Consider the following 27121-nt stretch of genomic DNA (forward strand, 5'->3'; position numbering starts at 1 on the left):
AGTCAGGAATTAGATCTAGGAATTGAATCTGGGGACATTGATGTTTTACTACGAAGCAAGCTGTTCTAAGGAGGATCTTTGAAAACATAGATTGGAAAATTAAATTTACCACAAATAAGCCACCTTCCCCTAAGACTCGCTAACTCATGGTACAACCAGGTGACAGCGGCTCTCATTTTAATGCCATACCACACTAACTTCATTTTGGGGGTCACCTGATGTTCAAAGCACTCTCACTGGTATTTTTATACTTGGTCAGCTTCCTCCAGGAGCTCCCTGAAGGACTAGACCCACAGGCATGCTAACATTAAAGCACTTTGCTCAGCCAGGCAGAACTATCACAACCATCATAAATCCTCCTTGGTGACTGGACCAGAGCCACCACAATAAATAAATCTCCCTGAGCAAATGATTTCAATGAAGCCAGAATGCTTTTGGATTCCACTTTATCCCTGGGGGATGGGGAGGTGGGGGAAATAGACTCTCCTTATAGTAAATTTCACATGGTTTAAACCCCTTCTCGAGAGAAGAATTCTGGCCAGGGCTGTCCACATGCAAAAGTAAGATGAGGGTACAGTTTTCACCTGCAGAAGGGAACCCTGTGAGCCCGTCTTGCCAAGCAGCATAGCAGCATCAATCACAGAATCCCAGAATTTCATTGCTCAAATTCAAAAGAATTGTTTGGAAAAAAGAAAAAAAGGAAGGCAAAGTCTCATCATTAAAGTTTCTGGAGCAAAGTTACAAGGCAAGGCTACGGAGCGGTAGCATCAAACACATACAAATGCACTTTTTCCAGAAAACACTGAGCTCTTACTTAAGTTCAGAAACACACCCTTGCTTAGAGTGCGTATCTGTGGAGTTGCAATTGCCACAAAGTTTTATTAAACCTTCTTTAGGGCCATGATCAAATACAAAGCTCCCTGCTACTCTGGGTATATTTTGGGTATATTTCACAGGCAAGCAAAGTCTTGCAGAGTATCTAACAGTGAGAACTGTCAGCATAACTTGCAATTCAGACACACACATGCACATCTACATACTTGCAGACTCAAAGGACATGGCTTCTGTGTTTCTCTGCAGAAACTTACACACTTTCATCATCAACTGTGGTTTGTAGGCATTATTTTGAGCGACAGAAATCTGGAATTTGCCTATGGCGAGAGTTGCCAGGGCTTCATGAGCTCAGCACGCGGACTGGGATGTGCTGATCCTTCAGGTCTCTTTAAGCCCATGGCCTCTGTTTCCTGAGAACTTCCCTCAATCTCAACAGAAGCTTTGACTTCCAAATGTTTGACAAACTTTATTCCTTACTGCCTTTCAGGAGAGGCTGTTGGTAAGAGTGAGCTGACCTGCTTCAGGCCCCATGGGAGCTAGTGGCTCAACCGGAATGACAAGTTTGGCACCTTTGGCACAAGTCCAGGTGCAGGCTGCTTAGGACAAGGCCTCCTTGATTCTCCCTTTGCCTCCCACTCTTTCCCTGCATAGTTTGTCCACTCCAAGGAGCACCTGCCCTGTCTGTGTATGTTTTGCTTTCAGAGAACTGGATACAATCCCTGTGATGATATTTTTATGTTGTTAAATGATTTCTTGCTATTTATAATGTTGATCCAAGTTTCATTGTTGGTGTAACAGTTTTTAAAAAAACTGGGGTCTATCAACTCTAAGACTTAAAACACAGTGATGGATAAATCAGCACTTGAGAGAGTCTCACGGGTCCACAAGGAATAGGGACAAGAACATAGATCTGTGTTTTTCAATGATAATGGCAGAATGAGCTGAAGTATTTTTCTTTATTAGAGAACTTCAAGGACATTTATTTACTCACTCCCTCTGGGAATGTTTATTCAATGCCTGTAGCTTGTTCAGGCCTAGTAAAACCATCAATTAGCTTGGAGCTCTCACTACTGGGGGTTTCACTCATTTCTTGTTTGGGCTGTGCTAGTGCCTGCTGCCCACTTGCAACTGCCAGCACTCAAATCTTTGCTGGAGAGTTCCCTCTGATGTCTGGAGTTCTTTCTAGCCCAGGGCCAGAGAGAATTACAGAGCTAATGCCTGCGACACCAGCAGCCTATCAGTGAGGAAGCAAACAACCTGAAAGCAAAAAGAGGGCATCTGGCTGATGGCTGCACCGGGCACTGGAGACGAGGGGCTGGTCTGCTCCGGACCCGGCATGTCTCCCAGGCTTCAGCCTGGAACAGGAGGGGCCACAGGAGCCAGTTAAGTCACAGACCTGGCGGGATTCCTCACCTACTTTTGTATTATGGAGTTTTGTCTTTTTCTTACAAATTTGCAGGCATTCTTATATACTTTCTATAGAAACTCTCCATCTTAAGTCATTGAAAAAATATTTTTGAGGATGGAAAATCTTTCTTTTTTTTAAATTTTTTTAAAGATTTATTTTTATTATTTTTTTATTGGAAAGGCGGATATACAGAAAGGAGAGACAGAGAGGAAGATCTTCCGCCCGATGATTCACTCCCCAAGTGAGCGCAATGGCCGATACTATGCCGATCCAAAGCCAGGAGCCTCTTCTGGGTCTCCCGCGTGCATGCAGAGTCCCAAAGCTTTGGGCCGTCCTCGACTGCTCTCCCGGGCCACAGGCAGGGAGCTGGAAGGGAAGCGGGGCTGACGGGATAGAACCGGCGCCCATATGGGATCCTGGGTGTGCAAGGCGAGGACCTTTAACCACTTGCGCCACTGCGCCAGGCTGGGCCTGGAAAATCTTTCTTTACTCTATCTCCGTCCATCATGGTTGAGGGATTTGCATCATTAATGTCCTTCCCCACTCTGAGCTGCCAAATAGCTCTGCTAGTTGTCTGGGTGTACCTTCATATGTATGGCTTTGATATATCCAGTTTTCCCTCACAGTGATATAAAGTGTGGATCTTGGTTTGTTCTGATTTTTTTAAATATATAATGACCCAGATTTCCTAACACCATCACTAAACACGATGTCCTATTCCAATCAATTTATATTAGCTCTGCTTTCATAGATCAAGTTTTGTTTCAAGACCACCTCCACTATCTATTCCATTGTATTAATCTGAATTCTTTAATAAGTTTCTCATTTGTCCCATTTTCAGAGGCGGCTGTGACAAAGTGTCTAGCTTATGTGTGGATTCCAGGATCTTGATCTCTACCTGATGCATACACTGTGTAATGAAGTGAAGACTAGGGTTCAAGAGATTTGGGTTCTTGACCTGCTTTGCCTCTGATGGGCCATGACCTTCGCTCAAACAGAAATACATTCCTCTGGGATCCACCGTCCTTGGCTGTAGGGTGAGAGGCAGTCTTCAGTGGCTCCAACATTCCACTATTCCTTCTAGAGCCAACATTCTCTGATCCTGTCAGTTCTTTTCTTCTGGAGGCACCAATCTCTGGCTCTCTCTGGAGACATTTGACAACCAATCTGCGCACACTGGGCCAGTTGCTAGAGCTGTGATTGGGAAAAGTCATTCCCATGGGTTCAATTAGCCTCCTGCCCTGGCTCAAGGTCATTGCTCCACAAGAGTCACACCAGTTTTACACCAGACTCTCCTCTCCTGTCTTATGAATCAGAGAGAAGAAATAGCCAATGTGTTCTATGGCTAAGGAGAAATAACCTCTATAAATTGTATTTTCTAGGAGATATCCAAGTGAGCTGGTCACAGTCCCAAAGAGACTAAATACTTGCTACCCAACACTTCTTGGATCCTCCAATCTCCATCCTTTTCTCAAAATCCAAATGAATCAACACAGGCCATTGTTCCACATTGACCCTGGGATTCAGCCCCCTTCCTGGTTACATTTGTTTCAATGGGAAAGAGACACTGTCCCTGTCACTCATTACTCCATCTCCCGCCCTGGGGCTCTTTGTCCATCCCAGCCATTTCAGCTCCTGCAGCAATACTGAGATGAGATCTACAGTTATGCAGATACAGCCTTGCAATGTGAGGAGGAGGAAGGCTGTTACAGGTAGAATGGCCCGCAGGTGCGAATGTCCTGTGATGAGGCTGTGGAGGGGGAAGCCTTCAATGTAGATCTTCATGCAGCCACAACTTCACTCAAGGTGACTGCAGCTATTCTGGTCCATGCACAGCTTCACTGATGGCTGGGCCATGCCAGAAGAGAGTTACTGCACACTGCACAGCAAGCAACTCAAGAACTGGATTCAGGCCCGGACCCATTCTGAGACTCCACTGGCTGGAAGCCACCATGGGGAATCTCTTCCTGATTTGCTTTCTTCCTGGCTTAGACCTGTTCAACTCACTCTCAGAGAAGAACCCCATCTCGTACTACTCCGGACCTGTGCTCACTGATCCATCTCTCCGTTTGCCTTTCTGTCTTCTCTGCAACTTTTTCAAATAAATACATTTTAAAATTGATTTCCTCAATGGCCTTCCAAGCCTTGGATCAAACTCTAAACCAGACCCTATGGATTCTCATGCTTCCTTCTTCACCCAAGTGGAAAGGGTAGTGGGTTCCCTTCATTCTTTTGCCATAAGTATGTTTATACAATACAGCGTTCTTAACGATCACATTCTAATCCGTTGATTTCTCAATTGCCACACTTCCTCTCCTTCTAACGTTTGTGCTCCCAGAGCTATCAAATAAATGGCAGTACCTGGAGAATTCATTTTTATTCTCCAATGTTTCTTCAAAATTCTATAGTTTACATTTTGCACATTGGAATATCTTATGCAACAGTGTGAACATTTTATGTGAAACTAAGCTCAATTTTAAATTTTTCGTACCATCAAAATTGTCTTCAGAAACCCTTATATTTGGAGCCAGTATGATGCCATTGCAAGCTGATCCTCCATCCTGTGGACACTTGTTCATATCTCTACTGCTCTATTTCTGATCCAGCTACATGCTTGTGGCCTGGGAAAGCAGCAGAGGATGGCCCAAGGCCTTGGGTTCCTGCACCCACATGGGAGACCCTGAAGAACCTCTTGGCTTCTATTTGCAGATCAGCTCAGCTCTTGCCATTGTGGCCATTAGGGAGTGAATCTTATCGCTCCCCTCTCTCCTGTAAAGTCTGCCTTTTAAATAAAAATAACTAAATATTCTTTAAACAAACAATTAAATTTTTATTTTTTGCTTTTTTTCAGTGAAAGAATAATATAGTGAGTTCCTATGTACTCAAACAGCTCATGGTCAGTCTTACTCCAACCACACCTTGAATTAACCTCAGCAATTGAATGTTTTAAAATATTCCAATGATTTTTTTCTATAAAGATATATTTATTTTTACTGGAAAGGCAGATACAGAGGAGAGGAGATACAGAGAGAAAGATCTTCCATCTACTGGTTTACTCCCCAAGAGACCACAATGTCAGCAGCTGAGCCAAACCGAAGCCAGGAGCTTCCTCTGGATCTCACACTTATGTGCAGGGTCCCAAAGCTAAGGGCCATTCTCTACTGCTTTCCCAGGCCACAGGCAGGGACCTGGATGGGAAGCAAAGCAGCTGGGATTAAAACTGGCACCCATGGGCCCGGCGCAGTGGTGCAAGTGGTTAAGGTCCTCGCCTTGCACGCCCGGGATCCCATATGGGCGCTAGTTCTATCCCGGCAGCCCTGCTTCCCTTCCAGCTCCCTGCCTGTGGCCCAGGAGAGCAGTCGAGGACAGCCCAAAGCTTTGGGACCCTGCACCTGAAGAACCTAGGCGTTTTCTGCCTTTTGTGATTCTGCCTTAATGGCTTGGCTGGGGGCTGTGTGAACCTCAGGCCTGATAGTCTACGTGACACCCGGCAGGACACCTGGCAGGTCACGTAGGCAGACCACTCCTCAGGAAGGAGGTACCTGGTGTTTGATAAGATTCACAGGCCAATAGCTCATCGATTTGTACTTTTTGAAAATTGCTTGTTTCAAACCCACCAACAGAAGCCTACTAAATCATGACTGTATAATTAATAGCCTGAAATCTATAAGAACTGGGGGGCTTCCCTTGGCTCTTCTGGCTCGCGCTTCTTTTGTCCTCCTTGTGGATCCTTGCAGCCTCGGCTGCGGCTGCCTCTCCCCCGCCCAGCCATGCTGGGCTGGGGGAGGTCGCTGGGTTACCTAGGCTAACCTGAATAAACCACCTTTTTGCCTCAGCACCGACTTCAGACTTGATGATTATCTGGGGGTTTCAAAAAACCGGCACAACACACCCACATGGGAGACCCGGAGAGCAGCTCCTGGCTTCAGACCGGCATAGCATCGGCCGTTGTGCTCACTTGGGGAGTGAATCATTGGACGGAAGATCTTCCTCTCTGTCTCTCATGTCTGTATATCCACCTTTCCAATAAAAAAAATAATAAAAATAAATCTTTAAAAAAAAACAAACTGGCACCAATATGGGATCTTGACATGTGCAAGACAAGGACTTTGGCTGCTAGGCTACCACACTGGGCCTTTTTTTCACAAGGTCATTTATTTTTAAGAGAGGTTAATCTACTGTTTTAAGACAGATTGAGGAAATTTTCTTTGGCTATCAGTTGGAACTTCTTCATCCCTACTCACCTCCTGCATGAATGTAGAATAGAATAAACTGTGTTGTGAAAACAAGCTGGAATCTTAAAAAGTCAAAATGTTAAGTATTCCCGTGTAAATGACTTACGCTGTTGTGGTTAGCATCACTTCAAACGAAGGCATTATACATTTCCCGAGCTTACACTATGTGCCAAGCATTGAGAAAACGAACAACAACAAAAGAAATAGTCTCTGCTCTCAAAACTCCCAATTTAGTCAAGTTAAAAAGAAAGGTGTATAAAATTCCATTGATCTGCTATTTTCATGGAATAATGCGACAGCACTGCCATGACTTTGAATTCAGTGTCTTAGAAGATTCATTTCTTTGGCTTAAGGATTTGTCCCTTGCTAGGCTGCAAACTAAAGCCAGCACCCTCGAGGAACAACACACTTTGTTTTCCCCACATAATTTGAGAGAATCTGAGCTTCATGAAAGCTCTGGGAACCTGAAGAAAGATGAACGGAAGTGCAGGGCGGGGAATTAGATGCTAAAAAGCAGCGTTTAATTAATAAAATGTACATTTTAGCTCAGAGTCAGTTCTACGTCAGCTGAAATCAATCATAAAAGGACAGGTCATCTATGATTATTTTTTTACTTACATGCGTGACTTGATACTTTCCTTTAAAAAAATTTTAATTTCTTCGGACAGTAGAGAGAAAAAAAGATATACAGAGTCAGATCTCCCATCCACTAGCTCACATTCCCCAGATAACTGCAACAGTCAGAGTTGGGCCAGGTCAAAGTTAAGAGCCAGGAACTCAATCCACATCTCCCACGTGGGTCACAGGAGCACAACCACTTCCGTCCTCCCAGGGCACCCATTAGCAGCAAGCTGGAACAGGCCCGAGACTTGAACCCAAACACTCCAATATAGCAAGTGGACATTTCCAGAGATGTTCTAACCAGTACACCAGCCCTTTAAAAAAAAAAAAAGGTTTATGGAAAATTAGGACATCATCCCAGAGGGTGTGGAAGGATTCAGATAAACATTTGGCCACTTTAGTGTAGAAAGCAGGTAGCAGAGGAAGGGAGGAAGAGAGAAGGGCTGTGAGAGAAAGGAGGAGAAAGGCCCCACTATGCTATTTATAGCTCTTTCAAATAGCTCCTCAGGGGGTCCATGAAGAGAAGAGAAGCCCTTAGCATTCCAGCCATTAAGTTGGAAATGCACAACTATGACAAGAATGTAAACAAAAGGCAGCCAGCCGAGAAGAAGGCTGCACAGTGGTTTCATAGCAACTTGAAGGCTCAGGTCGGCACCTCTAAGTGGGTGCAGACTGCTCTGATTCCACATGAGCCCCCGCCTGTATGGGCTCTGAGCTGACCCTTCCCTGCCCCTGGGCAGCATCTCCTTTGGCTTCCCACAGAGCTCAACCCCAATACTAATGCTAGGTTGCTTTCTAGGCAGTCCAATCCATAAATGGTTCAGCTCTCAAAGCCTTGTTTCGTCGCCATCATTGTGACCTGGCTGACAGAGAAGAAAAGCTCTGATGTATGTGGGCGAGCATGGTGTTGACTTGTCTATGCCAAAGTGGATTTGTCCTGAATGACCTGGACACAGTGAATTTTCTTGTCTTTTCATGGTCAGAAAGCTCTGATGGCTTTCATCATTCCTTTCTGTTTCTAACCATTCCTTGAATTCCTACCAGGCCACAAGGTGGATATGGAGAGGAAATTCAGGAGACAGTTCCTGAATTACAAAGAGTAGGTAGTAGCTGTCTCTTGCAGTGAGGGGGTGAGATTGATAAATATGGACTGAGCATGCTCAGAGAGCATCTGCTGGGGGGTATGATTGGGGAAGCCCAGCTGGAGCTGAAGCAGGGGCATGGCTGGCCAAAAGGCAAAGGGAGAGTGAGCAGGGAATGCTCATGACAGCCAGCAGGAAGAAACAAGGGGGAAGGCCAAGTTGGCAACAAGCCCTGCATAGCTGGGACGTCAGGGAGGACCCCAAAAAGCCCCAGGGCACACACAAGACATGGGCAAGGGAAAGACATGGGCAGTTTATATTTAAAAAAAGATTCCAGGACCCAGTGTGACAGCTCAATGAGCTAATCCCCTACCTTCAAGTACAGGCATCCCGTCTGGATTTTGGTTTGTGCCCTGGCTGCTCCCTTTCCATCCAGTTCCCTGCCTGTGGCCTGGGAAAGCAACAGAAGATGGCCCAAAGTCTTGGGAGACTCTGTACCCAATGGGAGACCTGGAAGAAGCTCCTGGTTTCTGCTTTGGATATGCTCAACTCTGGTCGTTACAGCCATTTGGGGAATGAATTAGCGGATGGAGCATCTTCTGTTTCTCCTGCCCGCCAGAAAATCTGCCTTTCCAATAAAAAATAACTAAATCTTAAAACAAAAAGACTCCAATTCAATCATTTGTGTAAGTTATATGACTTCTCAATCGGCAGCTGGTCAGTCTGGTGGGAAACCAAGATGTCCCAATTGTTGGAGATAAGAGATATTTTCTTTTTACATACCATGATTCCCTAATGAAGTTTATCAGTGATTTCATTCTCATACCCATTGTATTTCTTTACAGACAAATGAATGAGTTCCCATTTTCCTCATCTTTCTTAGAAAAGAGAGGGAGAGGAGCCTGGAGGATTCCTGAAGAAGTGTGGGGCTACTTCTCATCCTCAGCACACAGCCCACCAGTCAGTCCTTCCCTACCTGACCTCTGGTTCCAATTAGAGAAATCCTATCTTTTAGACATTTTCCTTCCAAGGGAACATAAACATTGCCAAGGCTCCCACACCACTAATGCATTTTAAAAGCTGGAAACACAAAAGGTCCTCATTTATAAATACTTGAAGCTGGCTACTTTGCAAAGAAAAGAGGTGTGTTGAGTTTATAGTTTGGGAAGCTGGAAGTTCAAGATTTGGCAAGCCAGAGGCCTGACACGATGGCTCTATAAGTCTGCCTTTCCAATAAAATAAGAAGCAGTAAAAGAAAAATGATTGGGCAAGCCCATCTGGAAGATGGCACTGTGGTTAGATCAAGTGCAAGAGGGAGATATCTCGAGCCCAGCGTGGTGGCGCAGTGGTTGGGGTCCTCGCCTTGCACGCCCGGGATCCCATATGGGTGCTAGTTCTATCCCAGCAGCCCCGCTTCCCATCCAGCTCCCTGCCTGTGGCCCAGGAAAGCAGTCAAGGAAGGCCCAAGGCCTTGGGACCCTGCACCTGCGCGGGAGACCCGGAAAGAGGCTCCTGGCTTCGGATCAGCATAGCATTGGCCGTTGCGCTCACTTGGGGAGTGAATCATTGGATGGAGGATCTTCCTCTCTGTCTCTCCTCTCTGTATAACCGCCTTTCCAATAAAAAAATAATAATAAGATAAATCTTTAAAAAAAAAAAAAGAGGGAGATATCTCTGGTGAGACAGGAAGCCAGAGACTGACAGAGTGGGGGGACAATCCTGCTCTTTTTACAACAAGCCAACCTTTGGGTCCCTGACTGGTGTCAATTACGAATCGATGCAATGCTCTCTGATGGCAATAACCCTGCAATGTAATTACCTTACACTAGGCTCCACCTCCCAAAGGGTCCTCTGCCTCCCCCACTGCTATGCTGGGGACCAAGCTTCTAGTATGTGATCCCTTAGGAGACAAATCACATCGAAGCCATGGCAGACATGCTCTGATGCTTCATACACAGGTGATGACAGGCCTTGCAAACCGACAAATCTATGGCAGCCTGTCACACAGTCAGGTGGTAGATGCAAAGAGTTAACCAAAAGGCCTTTGGTAACTTAAAATGCTTCTGCATGGCCTCTAGCATTGCTCAGTTAGACAAATTTCTTCCCTCCAAGTCCCTTTGTTCCTTATTACAGCACAGTTACACTTAAGGCAGTGTTGGAAAACTTTTTGAACAAGTGCCAATGCCAAAAATAAAAGAAAAAAAAAGATGCTTAGCAGTCAGTTATAAAAACAATAGAGATTAAAAAAAATCAGGAAGTACAGTGGCTACAACTGTTAATATTTTACTGTTTTGTCCTCACCAAAAACATCAAGTGCTGCCTGTTTAGGCCACATTGCAGACTGAGATGTCAACATTGTGCCTTTGAATACACTGGATTGCTGAGTAAAACATTTCGTGGTTGTTTATTTTGCCTTCCCCGAGTTGACCCCCCTAAGAGAGTACTTGGCTCTTCTTCTTGCACCTCTTGATTTTGTTGTCTTTAGCCCATTAAGTGCAAATGACCACATAGCAAGGTCTTCACTTCCAAAGAAGTTCCCATGGTCAATTATTTTGAAATACATTATTTTAATTAGTTACTTTTCTTGGCAGTCAGCAGATATTTCAAAGGTTATTCAGAAGAAAAAAAAAACTTTCCCATTCACATTAACATAAGCACATTTTTTTCTGTTGCTCAGATTAAGATAATTGGTATTCCTGAGGCAAACCTAATTGGCTGATTCTCTTCTCTTTGCCAAGGACCAAGCCAGCAAAGTTTGGAAGGCCATGATTATCCCAAGTCCAAGGGAATGTACAAAGACACCTAGCATCTAGGTCTCTTTGCCCATTTGTGAAATGACAGTAACATCATGGAGGCAGGTGGCTGGGATGCTGGATTGGGTCTACAACAATACGTGAAGATCCCCGATGATGACAAGTGACTGTTCCCCTCCTTGGTGCTTTAGAGCTACACTGTTCTGTCCATTCTGTCTAAAGAGAAAAATGGCAAGGGTCTCATCCTTGACTAGGTTCTGAGGACCTGGGAGAGACTTACAAGTGGGGGATGGGAGCAGAAAGCAGAGCAAGAAAGCAGGAAGAGGCTTGCATTTTTCAAGATTCCCAAAAACTAGCAGCACACATGACTGAGTGACACCTTAGTGAGACCGGCAAGAACCTGAGGTCCAGTGTACAGTTGTGCAGCTCTGGCTAATTCTATTACTGATGATTCAACTGAGTACAAGTGAATTCACACAGCACTGTATGTCATGCGATCTTCCAGGTCAGCCTCACCTACTAAAAACAGCAGCAATTTAGACTTTACAATTTTGGAATTGGTTGGCACCCAAAAAGGGCCAGCCTGTTCTTCTCAGCTGGCCAGAGCTCAAGGGATCTAAGAGAAGTGTTTCTGAGCAATCTTTTTTTTTTCTTTTAAAAACATTTATTTGAAAGGCAAAATTACACAGACAAGAGGAGATGCACACAGAGGTTTTCTAACCACTGGCTCACTCTGCAACTGGCTGCAATGGTTGAAACTGGGCCAATCTAAAGCCAAGAGCCATAAGCTTTTTCCAGGACACCCAAGTAGGTGCATAAGCCCACTGATTTGAGCTATTGTTTGCTGCTTTCCCAAGCATTAGCAGCGAGCAGGATGAAAGTGCAGGAAGCAGGACCAATATGGGATACCACCACCGCAGGGAGAGGCTTAGCTTGCTATGCCACAGTGCTGGCATTTCTGAGCAATCTTAATAAAAAATGCAGAATGAACATTTAAGGAAAACAGTCTGCTTTTGCTTTGTGATAGTATACCTGGGGAGGAGAACTGAGGGTTGAGAGCCATTATCAGCCATGGTTGATTTCTAACTTCTAACGGCACACAATGCCGAAGATCACCATGTCCGCCAACTCAGGCCTCAGCCTGGATCTTCTCATTGACTTAATTCCAAGAAACTTTCTCTGAGTCATAACTCAGTGTTTCATGGGAAGATGGGAAACAGAGCAATGAGCACAATTATCTTCTGGTTGTTCCCACCGAGACAGAGCAAGAGGAGGTTCAAGGTGCTCAGTAACCAATGCGGCCAACATGCTGCCTCACTTCCGGTCTGCCATGAGCTCCCAAGGTAGCCAGGCTTCCAGGCTGGCCCCAGACTTAAGACACAAAGCACAGAGGGTGTGTGTTTGAAAACGATGATATCTTCAGCAAACTGTGGTTCCAGATATCAGGCAGGAGAATGTGACTTTATAGATCTCTCACTCTTGCTCTCTCTCTCATACACACCCAATGTTTTGTGTGTCCTCCAACCTTTGCTGTCATTCTCGAAGACCGTCCCACCACTCCTGCCTTGCCCTGATGGACATGTCTCAAGAGACACTCCACAAGGGGCTGCTGGGGTGACTCCTGGTAGGAGAGAGTGCTCTTCTTTGGGTATGAGAAGGTCCTTCCCAGCAGGGACTGCACATCCAATTATCTCTTTTAGAGGTGCACACCCTGTTCTTCTCAGAGTATATTAATCATTTTTACGCTATCCTAACTCCTTAATTGCAGGCGTTTCCAGTGTTGTCAAAACAGTGCCTGCCACCATCTGTTTTCTGCTATTGGCCTGGGTTCCAGGGAGGGTTTGCAAGAGAGGAGAGACAAGAGATTGACAATCTGTGTTGACATTTTGTGGCTATTTGCAAAGAACATTCCAGCTCTGATGTTGTAATTCCTCCTTTTATGGGCAAAAAAAAAAAAAAGCAATGTGTCAGCATGAATGAGCATAACTGAACCTGCTAGGAAGGACTCAGTTGCACCGTACACTCCCAGGAAACTCACTGTGTTTTGTCGTAGCTGTTGTAGGGCAAAAGGCAGAGAGAAAAGTTTGGGCCCCTTTTGACAAACCTCTCACCCCTAAGCAAATGAATAAAAGATCAGAGTTAAAAAGAAAGAAATTATTTGTATGCTTTTCCTTCCCTTCTTTTGAAACATGGTCCTACTCCTAATTTACCATGACTTTTAACTAGTTAATAAATTCTCATTGGTGCAAATTAAACTAAATCAAATAAAGCGAAGCTTCCCACTGCCTACTGTCTTAATCTTACAGTTCCCCAGATTTTCCCAGACTTGTCCTAAGCATACACATATATGTGTGTTTGTTCATATATATATGTTCACTTATGAGAAAATATTTGGTAGAATTTTTAATGCATAATTTGTTTGCATATCATACTACAACTAGCTTCTCTCAAGAAGGTATGTTGAACACATTAACACTTATTGGTTGCTCTCATTTATTTTAGTGACAAATGTCATGTCTCAGTATAACTGAGCATAACTGAATGCATTAAAATACACCCAGACACACCTGGTCTTCCACAGCACAAATACCTTCTTGAGAAAGGTTAGTTGTAGTACGATATGCAAACACAAATCATGGGACACTTGTACAACGCTTTCACAGACATTAAAGAATAGATAAGTGTCCCATCTTTTTAAAATTTATTTTTATTGGAAAGTCAGATTTACAGAGACAAGGAGAAACAGAGAGAAAGATCTTTCCTCTGCTGTTTCACTCCCCAAGTGGCTACAATGGCCGGAGGTGAGCCTATCCGGAGCAAAGAGGCAGGAGCTTGTTCTGGGTCTCCCACACAGTGCAGTCCTAAGGCTTTGGGCCATCCTCTACTGCTTTCCTACAAGCAGGGAGCTGGAAGGGAAGTGGAGCAACCAGTATATGAACTGGCGACCACATGGGATCCTGGTGCATGCAAGATGAGGACTTTAGACACTAGGCTACCACTCTAGGCCAAGTGTCCCATCTTTATCTGGCTCTGACAGGGGCCTTTGAGCAGACAATGGGTTAGAAAGAAATGTACAGGGCCCGGCGCGATGGCGCAAGTGGTTAAAGGTCCTCGCCTAGCACGCCCGGGATCCCATATGGGCGCTAGTTCTATCCCAGCAGCCCCGCTTCCCTTCCAGCTCCCTGCCTGTAGCCCGGGAGAGCAGTTGAAAACAGCCCAGGGTTTTGGGACCCTGCACCCGCGTGGGAGACCCGGAAAGAGGCTCCTGGCTTCGGATCGGCATAGCATCAGCCGTTGCGCTCACTTGGGGAGTGAATCATCAGATGGAAGATCTTCCTCTCTGTCTCTCCTCTCTGTATATCTGCCTTTCCAATGAAAAAATAATAAAAAAAAAAAAAGAAAAAAAAAAGAAAGAAATGTATAAACTTATAGCCAAGTGGGAACGTCATGATTCGCCAGGCAGCTCAGTGTGCAAATCATCTGTTCCCTCACTAGCAATGTGGTCACTGGGCAGTTACTTCTCTCTGAGCCTCAACAATACTCTCACTGTAGGCCTACAGTGGGGTAGAGGTAAGAGGAGGCTTCTCCACAGCATTAAATAACCTCTATTTCTACTTTTGTTGTCCTGGGCTCATTAACTTTCTCAAAGTTTTGTAAGTAAATCATAAAAAAGGGGAAAATAATAGCTTACCTGTAGAATTTGCTATTACAAAATAGTCTAATAACCATGTAGATCACTTGCAGCTCAAAAAGCCCAGGATTCTTGAGTCTGCCTCAGGTTTTCAACGTGAAAATATCTATCTCCAAGAGTAAATCTGATCACCTTTGAACTCATTTATGTCCCATTAGCTACTTGTTGATCACACTATCACTCAAACAATATTTGTTTATTTTCATTTTATTTGAAAGAGGCCGGAGGAAGTGAGAGATCTTTCCTAGTCTGATTACTCCCCAGGTGCCTGCAACAGCCAGAGCTGGCCAGAACGAGGCTAGGAGCCCAGAACTCAGTCTGGGTTTCCCACCTAGATGGCAGAGACTCAAGGACGTGGGCATGATCTGCTTCCTGCCCAGGATGTGCGTTAGCAGGGAGATGGATTAGAAGCAGGTCAGCCAGCACTCCAATATAACACTCAGATATGAGATGTGGGAGTCTAAGCAACCACTACCCATTGCATCAAATGTCCATCTCAAACATGTTCATTTAAAAAAAATGTGGTATTTTAAATAGCTATTTTTTTTCATGCGGTCAGAAAGCATCTTTCATCTTCCCAGTAGTGACATCCTGGGAGTGCTAGTCCTTGCTTACAGAGAGAAGGCATTTCCCTGTATCCTGTCCTGGACTACTTCCAGGGCCTCTAACGGTAGAGAGGAAATAGTTTCCTGTCTCCTGTGTCAATCAGTAGCCCTCTGTCCTGACTATTCCCACACACACCCATGCTAATGAATTGCATTGAAAGAGAACAGATTCTTAACCTGAGCACTCTGATGTACAACTCTGGCTTCCTCTGCCCCACACATTCAGAGAACAAACAAGCTATCATTACAGTCCTCCCCAGCCATGCCCATTCTGGGCCTTAGGATGTCTGTGCAGAGGAAGCAGATAGCTGCTTCCACGTTGCTACTGTGTTTGAGACTCTTGTGGCCCAATTCTGCCGTTAATCCTTTCTTGCTGTAAAGGAAAGGTGCATGTAGACTTGCTGGCTCTACATGACCGTCCCATGTGACACGATGCCATGATCCAGCTGGCTCTCACAGTACAGCTTTTCATTCCAAGAGAGCCCGTTGTGCGGGCTATTTTGGATGCCTCTTGGCATGAGCACAGAAAGTCCATACAAATGCCCACAACTTGATCTACTAGTTGTGAACGGAAACTTTTGAACCCGTTCCACCAGCTGCACAATGCTACCATTGATAACTTTACTCTCCAGGGGATGCGTTTGCTGTGTGTGTTAATATCAGCCACTTCTGTCAGCCTCTTCATTTCCAGGGAGCTTTACAGGTGTCAGCAAATTCACACACCACCTGGCAAGGGAGCCAGGCATTGTCATGGAGAGAAACCAGATAACAGGAGCAGATTTTCCCAAGACCAGATGGACAATGAGAGAGATCAATTCTCTGCTAGACAGTGCCAGTAATTTCCCACTTACAGAAGGTCTCACCTACCTCCCACCCCAGACTTAGCACTTGATTGTGACACATGTCCTAATGTTTTCTGGCTTTGGGTTTTGTCCAGATGGGTTAAAAGGAACATAATGTGGAGATGCTCTCATAGGATTGGGGAAGGTTTTGGTATCCCACGATATGCCTTGTCATGAAGTCACCTTCCTGTCTAGGGGCTGGGAGATTCTGAGTTCTTCACAGCACTCCATGAGAGAAACAAAACAAAACAAAAAGCTAAAACCCCTCCTACTATATAGTATGGTTTTACTGATTTCAATTGCTTACTGAGAAGACTAAGAAGATTCCTTATTAGTTCCGGATCTTCTGTCTTAAGTTGAATTTTGCTTTCCAAAAAGATATAGCCATGTCCTAATAAGGTCACCCCGAAGGTGACCTGACTTAGCAAATGGGTCTTCTGGATTTAGGTTAGGCCTAAATCTAATTAGGCAGAGGGAGATGGGAGACAGACACACAGAGGGGAGGTCTATGAGAAGAAACAGCTAGAGTCATTCGGCTGTCAAGCAAGAATTGTCAAGGGCCGCTGGTAGCCCCCAGATGCTGGGAGAGCAACCTGGCACTGGTTTGTGCTCAGAGCCTCCACCAGAGGCTACTGAAGGCACAGACCTCTCCCCTACCATTTCAGGCTTCTGTCTATCCATGCTATGAGAGTGTCTGGCCTCTGTGATGTCATCAGATGTGTAGTGACTTACAGACCCTACTGTGCCCTCTGAAGTTCCTTCTTCTAATCCTTAGAATCATTTGATGTTTAGCTTTTAAATTCCTCCTGTGTGTGTGTGTGTGTGCATATGCAGCTGTAATTGTGAGAGAGGGATGAGCAACTCTAAAACGGTTAGAAATTACTCTTCTTAGGTAAGCTCTGTTGGTATACCTTGCATTGGGATTATTTAACTCATCCCACTGGAATGGCAGAGGGACATCACGAAGTCAAAAAAAAGCAAAACACCAGGGAAGTGAGTTCAAAATAAACGCAGAGTGATGGCTTCCAGATCTTTCCTTTTGTAGGACATTGTACCACAGGACACCTGACACTCTTCACATTTTAATGTAACAATCATTATTAATATGAATTCATTCTGCCAAAGTCAATTATTATTGGAATTTACCAATAATAGAAAATGACAATCCCTAAAATACAAAATTCATATCTCACTCCTTTTTCAACAATAAGAATGCACTGTCCTGAGCATTTAAAATTTATTTATTGTTTTACTTTATTTGAATGGCAGAAAGAGAGAGCTCTTCCATCTACTGGTTCATTCCTCAAATGTCTGTAATAGACAGCAACAGCTAGGTCAGACCAAAGCCAGGGGCAGAGAACCAGTCTAGATCTCCCAGGTTGAGGGCAGGGAGCCTGATCCTAGGATATGCATTTATGAAAGACTGTACCAGTAAGGAAAACTAGCAAACAAATCAGCCACTTGCTATTGGATATGGGCATCTTAAGTGGTATCTCAGCCATTGAACCCAACACCCTTCTCCCCAGCCTGTAACCTTCTAAAAACTGGAAGCAGGAGAGTGCTGTTTAGTAAATTAGGGGGCTAATTCATCTTGAGGAGTGTTCCTGCATTATAATTCCTGCTTTTGCAAGCTTTAGGTCAGCACAAAACTTTCACTTGGAGATAAAAATATACTTGTGCCCACAGGTGTCCCATGCCAGATAAAAACTATTGGGCCTTGTGAACCACAGGTTTCTGTGCGGCAAGAATAGCTTCGTGGTTGCTGTGCCATGTGGAGACCCGTAGTTGGAGCATGCATGAATGAGCAGGGCTACATATTACCATGCTATTGCTGTGGAAGTGGACCATATGTGCAGTGGCTCATGACAACACTTGCTGGTAACTTCTTGCTCTGTAGGTCAGAGTGAGAGAGGGGGTATGCTTAGCCTGGTCTCCCACTCTGGTCTCATCTCATAAGGCTCACATGAAGGCGTTAGCTCGCCGGACTTTCACTTGAACGCTGGGGGGCCGAAGTGACTTCCTAGTTCACCAGAGCTGTGGGAAGAATCCAGTGCTTGGCAATTGTAGGAAAGTTCAGATGTCCTTGCTGTATTCTCAGCACTTGGAGAGGCCTCACCCAGACAGCTCATAGCAATGCAAATTTCTGTGTTCTAGGCCCGCACATCTCACTAGATCCTCTGTTACCAAATCAAGAGGATTTCTTACTTTGAAGTGGCTTATTTGATTAAGTTTGGTCCACCTTGACAATATCCTCTTTGAATAACTCAAGGACAGTAACTGATCAGTAACTTCAATTACATATTAAACATAAAACATTCCTTTATCTGTTTACTATCGTAACATGAATCATAGGAGTGATTCCTCAGGATATTCACAGAATTTGCCTGCACTCAAAGGGAGGAAATTATTCCAGGGCAGTCCTCTTAGGGTCAGTTTTGAATTCTGTCTACTAAAGTTGGATTCTAATTCAACCTTATTTATAGACATTGAGCTTTAAATTGAATAAAATGCTCATGTGTAACAAGATATTCTTTTGATTCCATTCCGAGGCATTTAAAAATACAGAAAGTATTCTTATGAGGCTGGACCAAAAATAGGCAGAGGAGGGTTGAATTTGGCCCATGGAATGTGGTTTGTTGATTCCAAAGTTAGAGGACCAAGTAAACCCAAAGGAGTAATTGTGACAGAACCCCTACATAGCGCCTTGGGTCCAGTGTGCACCCCAAATGTCCTAGTGCTTAACCCAATGCTGTGGGAGAATTTAAACTATCTACCAGTCCCTACTTTTTTCTATTCGACCAGACAAGATTTTAGGAGTCGCAGGCAGCTCAGCACTCTGACTCTTAGCACCTGCAGCATTCCCCTTGGGTTCTAAAGCAAATACATGGGAGTCTCAAGGGCCAACTGGCTGTTAAGGTCAACTCCATATGCATTCCTTGGTAAGCGGGCTCGGAAGCCAAGCAGCACTCCCATTCGGGCTTAGCATCGGGATTGCATTCTCCTTAATGGGCCATGATACTGCCGCCTAGATGATTGTTATTTCATTCCTTGGTGGGAGAAACGAGTGAGGTGACAGAAGCTTGGATGCCTTTGAGACTCACACAGGTGACAAGCCAGGGTCATGGGAGCAAGTAATGCTGCTTGCTAAAATCACTAATCTCCCTACAAAATGAGCTAACCCTTAAGTTTTCTATTTGGAAACACTGCAAGATAGGAGTGTTCATGCTGCCAGTGGAGCTCATTTCAGAGGCAGATCTTTGTTCTGGAGATCCTGGGAGAGGATGTTTTTGCCTTCCCACTCCCTGAGCTACCCAAGACCCCAAGATGCACAAAATATTCAGGGTGAAAAGGGATCCTGGAAACCACCTGCCTCAGCACTCACATTCTACATGGGAAGAAACCACATCTCATGGACACTGAACTGCTTTCCCAAACATCATCAGCTAGTTAGTTAGAATGGAGAATGAGTCTATTTATCCTGGGCTGTTTTTTACTTGGGCCCATGTTCTCTCTTATCCATGTGTCCCAAGCTCTAGCATTTTTGTGCTGTTTAACATTTTAGTCATCTTGCTTGCTTGCTTGTACTCCTACCATAGTCACAGCACCACCCTGGGCTGGTGTCCCTTTTTACTTTATAATCCAGCATGTTGGGGAAGTGCATCTAGATTTTCATGCTGCCTCCTCTCTGGTTGTTCGGTTCTGGATCACAGCCTGTTGGACAGCCTACCTTGGTGCATTGCTTGAGTGAGGCCACACAATCTTTACAAGTCATTGTCAATATCCAATAATTGGGTAAATGCTTCTACATAACTTGTTTTTATTACTCCTGATGCATTGCTGAGTTCTTCTTAAAATGAAGCATTCTGGGACAGGTGCTTGGCTTCCTAGTTAAGGTACTTGTTGGGATACGCACCTACTTCTCTAAGTTCTAAGATTTGACCCCTGGCTCCACGTGCTTACTCCAGCTTCCTGCAGACCCTAGGAGGAATTGGTAATGGCTCGGGTAACTTCTGCCACCCAGGGAAAAGACACGAGTGGAGTCCCTGGATTCTAGCTTTGGCTTTGAGTCTGTCCTGGCTATCTGTGGGCATTTATAGAGTACAGCAAAGGATGGGTGTTCTGTCTCCGTCTTACACATGAACAACCAACCAAATAAATGGGGAGTTGTGCCCACTCTCTGCCACCTTAAATCTTTGTGAAAACATGGTTTTCACAGTGGATGCACACTCTGTCAGTTGGAGACAGTTTTACCTACTTGATGCGCCCCTAGTGTCTCAGGACCTGCTGCTGCTTGCTGCTCCTGTTCCATATATTCAGCCCTTATTTCCAGGCTTCCTGCTCATCAGCTGGGGCAAACATAATCTAGGAGTCTTCAGTGTAATATCCCAAATCCCCCTTCCCTCTCCCAATGCTTCCAAGGACTCTCTGAGCCAGTGGGAGTCAAACCTTTGCTTCCAAAGCCATGGTGCAATTGGTTAAATCTTCTTGGCATGAGGGGTCCCTGCTGAGACCATCTCCTGCCATCAGCCCAGACTCCTTTCATTTCCTCTGCAAGACAATACCCGTACTACCTTCCCCCGTGCCATCCTCAGCAGCAGCCCTTGTGAAATGTGGGTCTGTTCACTGGACTGTCTCTGTGACTGCTCAGTTATTACAGTTACCTTGCTGGATGTCTGATCCTGCCCCCCCTTTTCCAACTCTTGCTCAAGTCCTCTTTCCCTGCCCTGGAGTCACTGCTCCTGAATAAGGGACTGAACCCCCAGAGAAGACCAGCAGGCCCTGGAGAATGACACCACCTACAGAGTTGGCTTCCTTGTGAAGAGACCCAGGTCAAACTCTGTCACTTGCTTGTTTCTGTGAGTCCCCAGCAAAGGGCACCTTCAAGGAGGGAATAGAAATCTGTCACTACATGCTTCCTGACCCTGCCTGCCAGCTCTCAAGGTACTCGCATCACGTCTGAGACCCTGGGCTGTCCTGGCTGGCTGTTCTAGATGTTCCTCCCTTCCTCCTCTTCAGGAACAGAGCATCCACACAGGGAAGAAGAGCCCACGCTATGCATACTAGGGCTGCTTTCCACACATTTCTCTGTCTCTCTAGGACCTTGGACCACTGGCCCTGAAACTGTTGTTCCTTTTGTTGCCCAGGGAACACCTGAAGACTGGCCTGACAAAAGAAACATAGGCAGTTCCTAGAAGTGCTCTGCACCTTCCTTTAATATTTTTTTCAATTAAAGAAAAATTTTCTTCCTGCTCCATAAACAAACAGTTATGCCTGACCACTCACAGCAAGATCTCAACATGACCCTGCAGAGAAGAGGCCCGCCCTTAGCAGGTGGCCTGGAGACTCGCTGGAGCTGACACCTGCAGCAAGGGTAACTTGTCTCTTTGCTTGCATTATGAGAGCTAGGGACCTTTTTGGTGAAGTTCTATTGCACAATTACAATATGCAATACTTGTTTTTCAAGTATGCACATATTTCTTCACAGACAGGCTGATACATCTCCCCAGAACTTTCCTTCCACTGCAATAAGATGCTAGGGGAACAAAAGTGAGGGTGTGAAGGCCACACAAGAAGACCAACCTTGAGGGACTTGGGGAGAAAAAGAGAGGTCTCACCATGAAAATATCTTCTCAGGTGTGTTTGAGATCAAAGACACTCCCTGAGATGGGCATGTGGTACCTCCCCTCTTGGACATCATTCCTTTAGGTTTCAACCAGCTATGTCCCATTGCTGCACAGATTCCAAGTGAAAAGATTTTCACCACAACCTCCAAAAAAGCTGCTTCATGCATCCCATTCAGTGAGTTCAGTGTGACTCTCTGGCACCAACAGGATCATTTTGTGATTGGCCATTACCAGGTCCTCATGAAGCCACATGGAAACCCCCTCCAGTCAGTCCAACTGCAGGCATCTGCAGAACCTGGGATCCAGCCAAACGCAGGGCAGGGCCCTGCTTCTAGGCACGTGCATGTTGGCTATGGGTATGGGGCTAGTGTCTCTAGGATCATGGGTTAGGTGAGTTTGGTGTGGACATTTCACTCAATTTCTAGAGCAACTAATAAGAGTGCTGCAAGAAGTTCACACAAATGGAATTAAAACAGTATTTTTGAAATCCAAGTATAGGACTCTTCAAAATCTTCCAGGATAATGTATGTTATGGGAAAACTATGTGTGAATTTCAAATCCATGTATTTGAGTGGATAGGTGTACACACACACACACACACACACACACACACACACACACACACACACACTCCTACTCCCTGGTCTACTCCCCAAATATCTGCAATGGTCACCAAGGGACTGGAGCCAAAGCCAGGAGTAGGGGAAACTCAATACAGGTCTCCAGCATGGTGACCACAACCTAATCATTTGCCTTCGCTGCTACCTCCCGCGGTCTGCATTTGACATGGGCATTAAACCCAGGTACTCAGATACAGAAGAAAAGCGTCTTAGTTGACCTGTATGCTAAACACCCACCCCTGAAATTTTAATTGTATTCTTCCAAGAACTTTCTGAAGTACTCCCATATATTAGACATATAAATGTTAGTATACACTTTCATATATACATAACAGATTGGCTTCCAGGGTCAACACCATACCGGTCTCACATCACCACCTGGGTAGCTGAAATCTGCCTACTCTCTCCCTTCTTCCCTTCCTTCTCTATGCCTGGCATCCTTGAATCCTACCATTACTTCTTTCAGCTATGCACCAACTTTTCATGAAGTGTTTGAATTCTTTATGAAGGCTTGGCTTGGGTGCACATCAAAGATCAAAGTATCAAAGCATACTTGCTTCAGATGGCAGAGAAGGGAAACAGAATGCAAGGCCTCCTTGACCACAGAGCTCTGCACGACCTCTCAGATTCCAACCCATGGGGAGCCAAACATGCAAAGGGGGAAAAATATCCTTGCCATCTTCCACTTTTCCCAAGACAATCTGCTCAGGATTACAAAATTTTAGGCAGAGTTGGTGGGAGGCAACATAAAACTCCTTTAATTCTTACAAGATAGCTTCTCAAATTTTAGTCTATCTTCCTAGAGGGGCTTTCCTTTAAAGGTAAAGGGACATGTCAGACACATGCATCAAATGAATGATTCCCTACATTAAAAGCTGGCAAACTATGAGCGTACACCGTTGTGACACAGTGGGTTAAGTAACAGCTTGAAATGCCAGCATCCACATCAAGGTGCCATTTCAAGCCCTGCTATCCCAGTTAAGACACAACGTCCTGCTAATGTGCCTGGGAAAGCAGAGGAAGCTGGGCCAAGTACTTGGGCTCCACCAAACCACATGAAAAGCCAGGATGAGGTTCCTGGCTCCTGGCTCTGGTCTGGCCCAGAGATGGCTGTTGCAGTAGTCATTTGGGGAAGTGAAATGGCAGATGGAAGACCTCCTATCTCTGTCTCTCATTCCAACACACTGCATTTTAAATAAGTAAATCTTTAAAAATAAAAATATGGATCTATGTAGAGCTCCCTGTTATTGTAAGCAAAGTGCAGTAGTAGTCTCATCCAGTCTTAAGTACAGGTTGAATACATACTTTTCCTGAAGCCCTTGGGGCTAGAAATGATAGGTTTTTAAATTATAGATTATAGATTTCAATTATAGATTACAATTGAAGTTACAGATTTCAAAATCTTTTTTCAATATGTATTTAGACCCAAGTCTAAACACCAAATTGATTAATATTCCATGTGTACTGCATATCAGAACCTGAAGGTAATTTAATTGTACACATTTTTAGTGTGTCTACATTTTAACTGCAACCTGTAACAACATTTTAGATTTCAGACTTCTGGATTAGGGATGCCGAATCTGTATTTGTACTACACTGGTAAAGCTGAGTAGTTTTGATGGAGACCAGATGGCCTACAAGCTTAAAATTATACTGTTTAGCCATACTTAAAGTTTGCAAACCTCACTCTTCTAAAATGTCATTATTCCTTCTATTATTGGATCATGTTTTCTAGTTTCTGCAAAAATTGTCTTTTTAAGCAAGTTTTAAATCTTGTCCCTTGACCACACTCTCCATGTAAAATCAAGAGTTATCAAAGGAAAGAATCCAAGAAGGAAGAAAATAAGGTAGGCACGGTAGTAATTTACAACCATCCCCCAGGTCATCTGTGATTTTTTTTTTCACTCTGGCAGAGGCTGCAGTGAATGTGTGAGATTGCATTTTCCACAAATAAGTACAGGTAATTATAATGACTAATTCAAAGCTTAATTAATTCAGTTTAATCCAGAAGGAGAGCAAGAACAGAGCTTTTCTTTCCTTCTCTTTAGTTTGAATCAGCCAAACTAAACTTCCTCTTGGGCTGAATGCTGTTGGTGGAACTCACATCACAGCTAGTGTTATTACAGCTGAGGGAGAAGGAACCAGGGCTAGAAGTCCCGGGTCTTGGAGATGCCTCCTTTTCTGCACACAGTGTAGGCCTCCAAGGTCGACAGACAAAGGGAGCTAGCTGCCTATCTAACTGATGCTTCCACTCACTGTCACTTTATCTCCATTTCACAGAGAAAAGAAAGCATAGGATCTCCTTTTGGAAAGTCCCACAGGGTGACTGCAAGGTGCCTTCCTATTTGATTGGATGAGTGACAGGGGATCCTGCGGTCAGAAGTGCAGCAGCCCAAAGCAGATGGCAGCAGAGAGTCACTGACCAAATAACCTTTTGAACCATGTAGGAACAACAGGGTCCAGTGGCCCCAGGCACACATCTCCGTTTGCTCCTTTAGAAGTCGCCAAGGAGCCTTGGTGAAGAACAAGTAGCTTACACCCCTGACGTTTTCATAAGGGCTCATCCTGGCATTCAAACCCACACAGACCAGCGAGATGCAGAAGGATCAAATATGATGAGTCTTGCCCTGTACCCTGACCAAGAGCCATCCTTCAGGACTAGAACGGCATCATGAGCAAGGCCCGGAGTGGACAGTCCCTGAAGGTAACAGAGCACACAGGTTTAGGATCAGGCAGGACTCTACAAACAGACACCAAGAGAAAGAGGAAACAAATACAGCACAAACTCCCCACCAAACTCTCAGGAAGGCAACTCGAAACCACCGATTGCTGTGTGCCAGATTCAGAGTATTAGACAATTAGAGAAGATTTCGGCATCATGAATATTGAACACGAATCACTAAAAGCACTTTTGGAAAGCTCCAGTATAGGACTTCCAGCCCACTCTGCAATTAGTTTCCAAAACATCTGATATGGAAGCTTTCCATTTCCTTCCCAAAGAATGTTGGATGTGTTCTGCGTTTCCCGTATCAACAGTGAAAAACAGATTTTTCTGCCCCTCCTTGTTTTGTAGCTGAGAGACATTGAGTCCTAGGATTCCCTCATTTCACTGAAAGTTTGTAACCTTTATATTTAAAGGGATAATGAGAGCATTCACAAATAATTGAAATAAATGTTATGATCAATGAATTAGAAGAAAAATCAGAATTGGAACACCTTCCCTGTTTTGAATTTGAAGGTGTTTTGCTGCATGTTATCAGCTACCTTACTTTAATGTTGCCATTGAACCTTGTTAAAAAATAAAAGCACATAGGTACTATATATTCAATAGCACATGAAACTAAGTCTGACTGACTGACTCCAGTTGCATGGCTTGCTTGCTATCTATGTTTGTGATTATTGTTAGTTCTATAATGTTTGGAAATTTCACCAAAATATCAAGGAGGCGGGCAATTTCAAGCAGTTAGATGCTTGTAACCCCTCTTGAAGTGCCTGGGTCCCCAGCTCCTGTCTCCCACCTTCCTGCAGGGAGCTGCTAAACAAATTACCCTGGGCATGACTGAAATCCATGTATATGACAATCCTGAAAGATGACCTGCTTTGTGGTATCAAAGTGTGCATAGCCATAACCACCAAATGATGGCACTTGGTAAAGATAAGCTAGATTTTATCTGGCTAAATTGTCTTTTTCCATTGTGTGAAAGAGCATCGTGGGTGTGTCCACAAAGCAGTGTTGTTTAATCCTTTACCTGAGAATCTATACCACACTTCTCACCCCAAGGACATGCTCTTTTAGGATAATTCCCTGGAGCTCACACTGTAGAAGTGAAGGTACTTCCTGGCTTGGTGGAAAAATGCTTCCATCCTCTCACTGTCCAAGGGAGGCAATGGGAAGAGCACTGGATCCAGCACAACAGGATACAGAGTTGTGTGTGCCTAGGTCCTACCCCTTGTCTCCAACTTACTCTGCAGCCTGAACCCAGGTGCTGATCTAAGTGACACACCATCTCTGCAGGTCCTGAGAGAGATCAGACGGAGTCTAAAGGAAGTTAGCAAGCCCCAGCGACAATGTGCATTCCTTTTCCTTTGTGGTCGTTTTCAGATATCTGTGCGCACACCAGCATGTGCAAATGGGTGGGGGGCTACTTCTACAGCACATGGCAGCGAGTGCTGGATTTATCCTGTTGCCTATCTTACAGCGAACAGAATGCGGCCGGTGGGAGGAAGTGTAATGTGGAAAAGGAAGGGCGAGGGGAGGCAGGATCCTTTCTAGTGCATCCTAAGGTCATCACGGTCAGACAGAAGTGTAGAATGGGTTCTAGAAGGATCTCCCAGAGCTGGCTCTCAGCACAAGTAGTGCATTTGGGCAGTAAACCCAGAAAGCTTGGTAGAATGAGGAAATGAACCTTGGAACACAAGGAAGGGAGACAGGTATGCTGAAGAGATAATAGCTGAGGACAGCTGGGGTTAAGTCACCCTGGAGACCTCCATGGGGTGACGCAGGGTACACCTCTGGGTTGCTACACCCAGGGACCAGGAAACTGAAGCATTTACACACCTACTGTCATCCCAGGTGAGTGCTGCCTTCTGACTCCTAACTTTGCACTTGGGATCAACCAACTATGCATGTGAAGCACAGCTCTAGGAAGCCAAGAAGCAGAGAGTCATACATTTTTCCAGTCTAAAGTTTCCTGGAGCACACAAAATGGGAGGTGTGAATAAACACTCATGGGACATCCATGGGGCCTATTCTTGGGCTCCAAATGCTGCCAGAGCACTGTTTCCAGCACTCTGTGCGTATTAAGA

Source organism: Ochotona curzoniae, unplaced genomic scaffold (assembly GCF_017591425.1).
Source record: "Ochotona curzoniae isolate NIBS_2020 unplaced genomic scaffold, NIBS_Ocur_1.0 contig_2754, whole genome shotgun sequence".
In the NCBI taxonomy this organism is placed as follows: Eukaryota; Metazoa; Chordata; class Mammalia; order Lagomorpha; family Ochotonidae; genus Ochotona; species Ochotona curzoniae.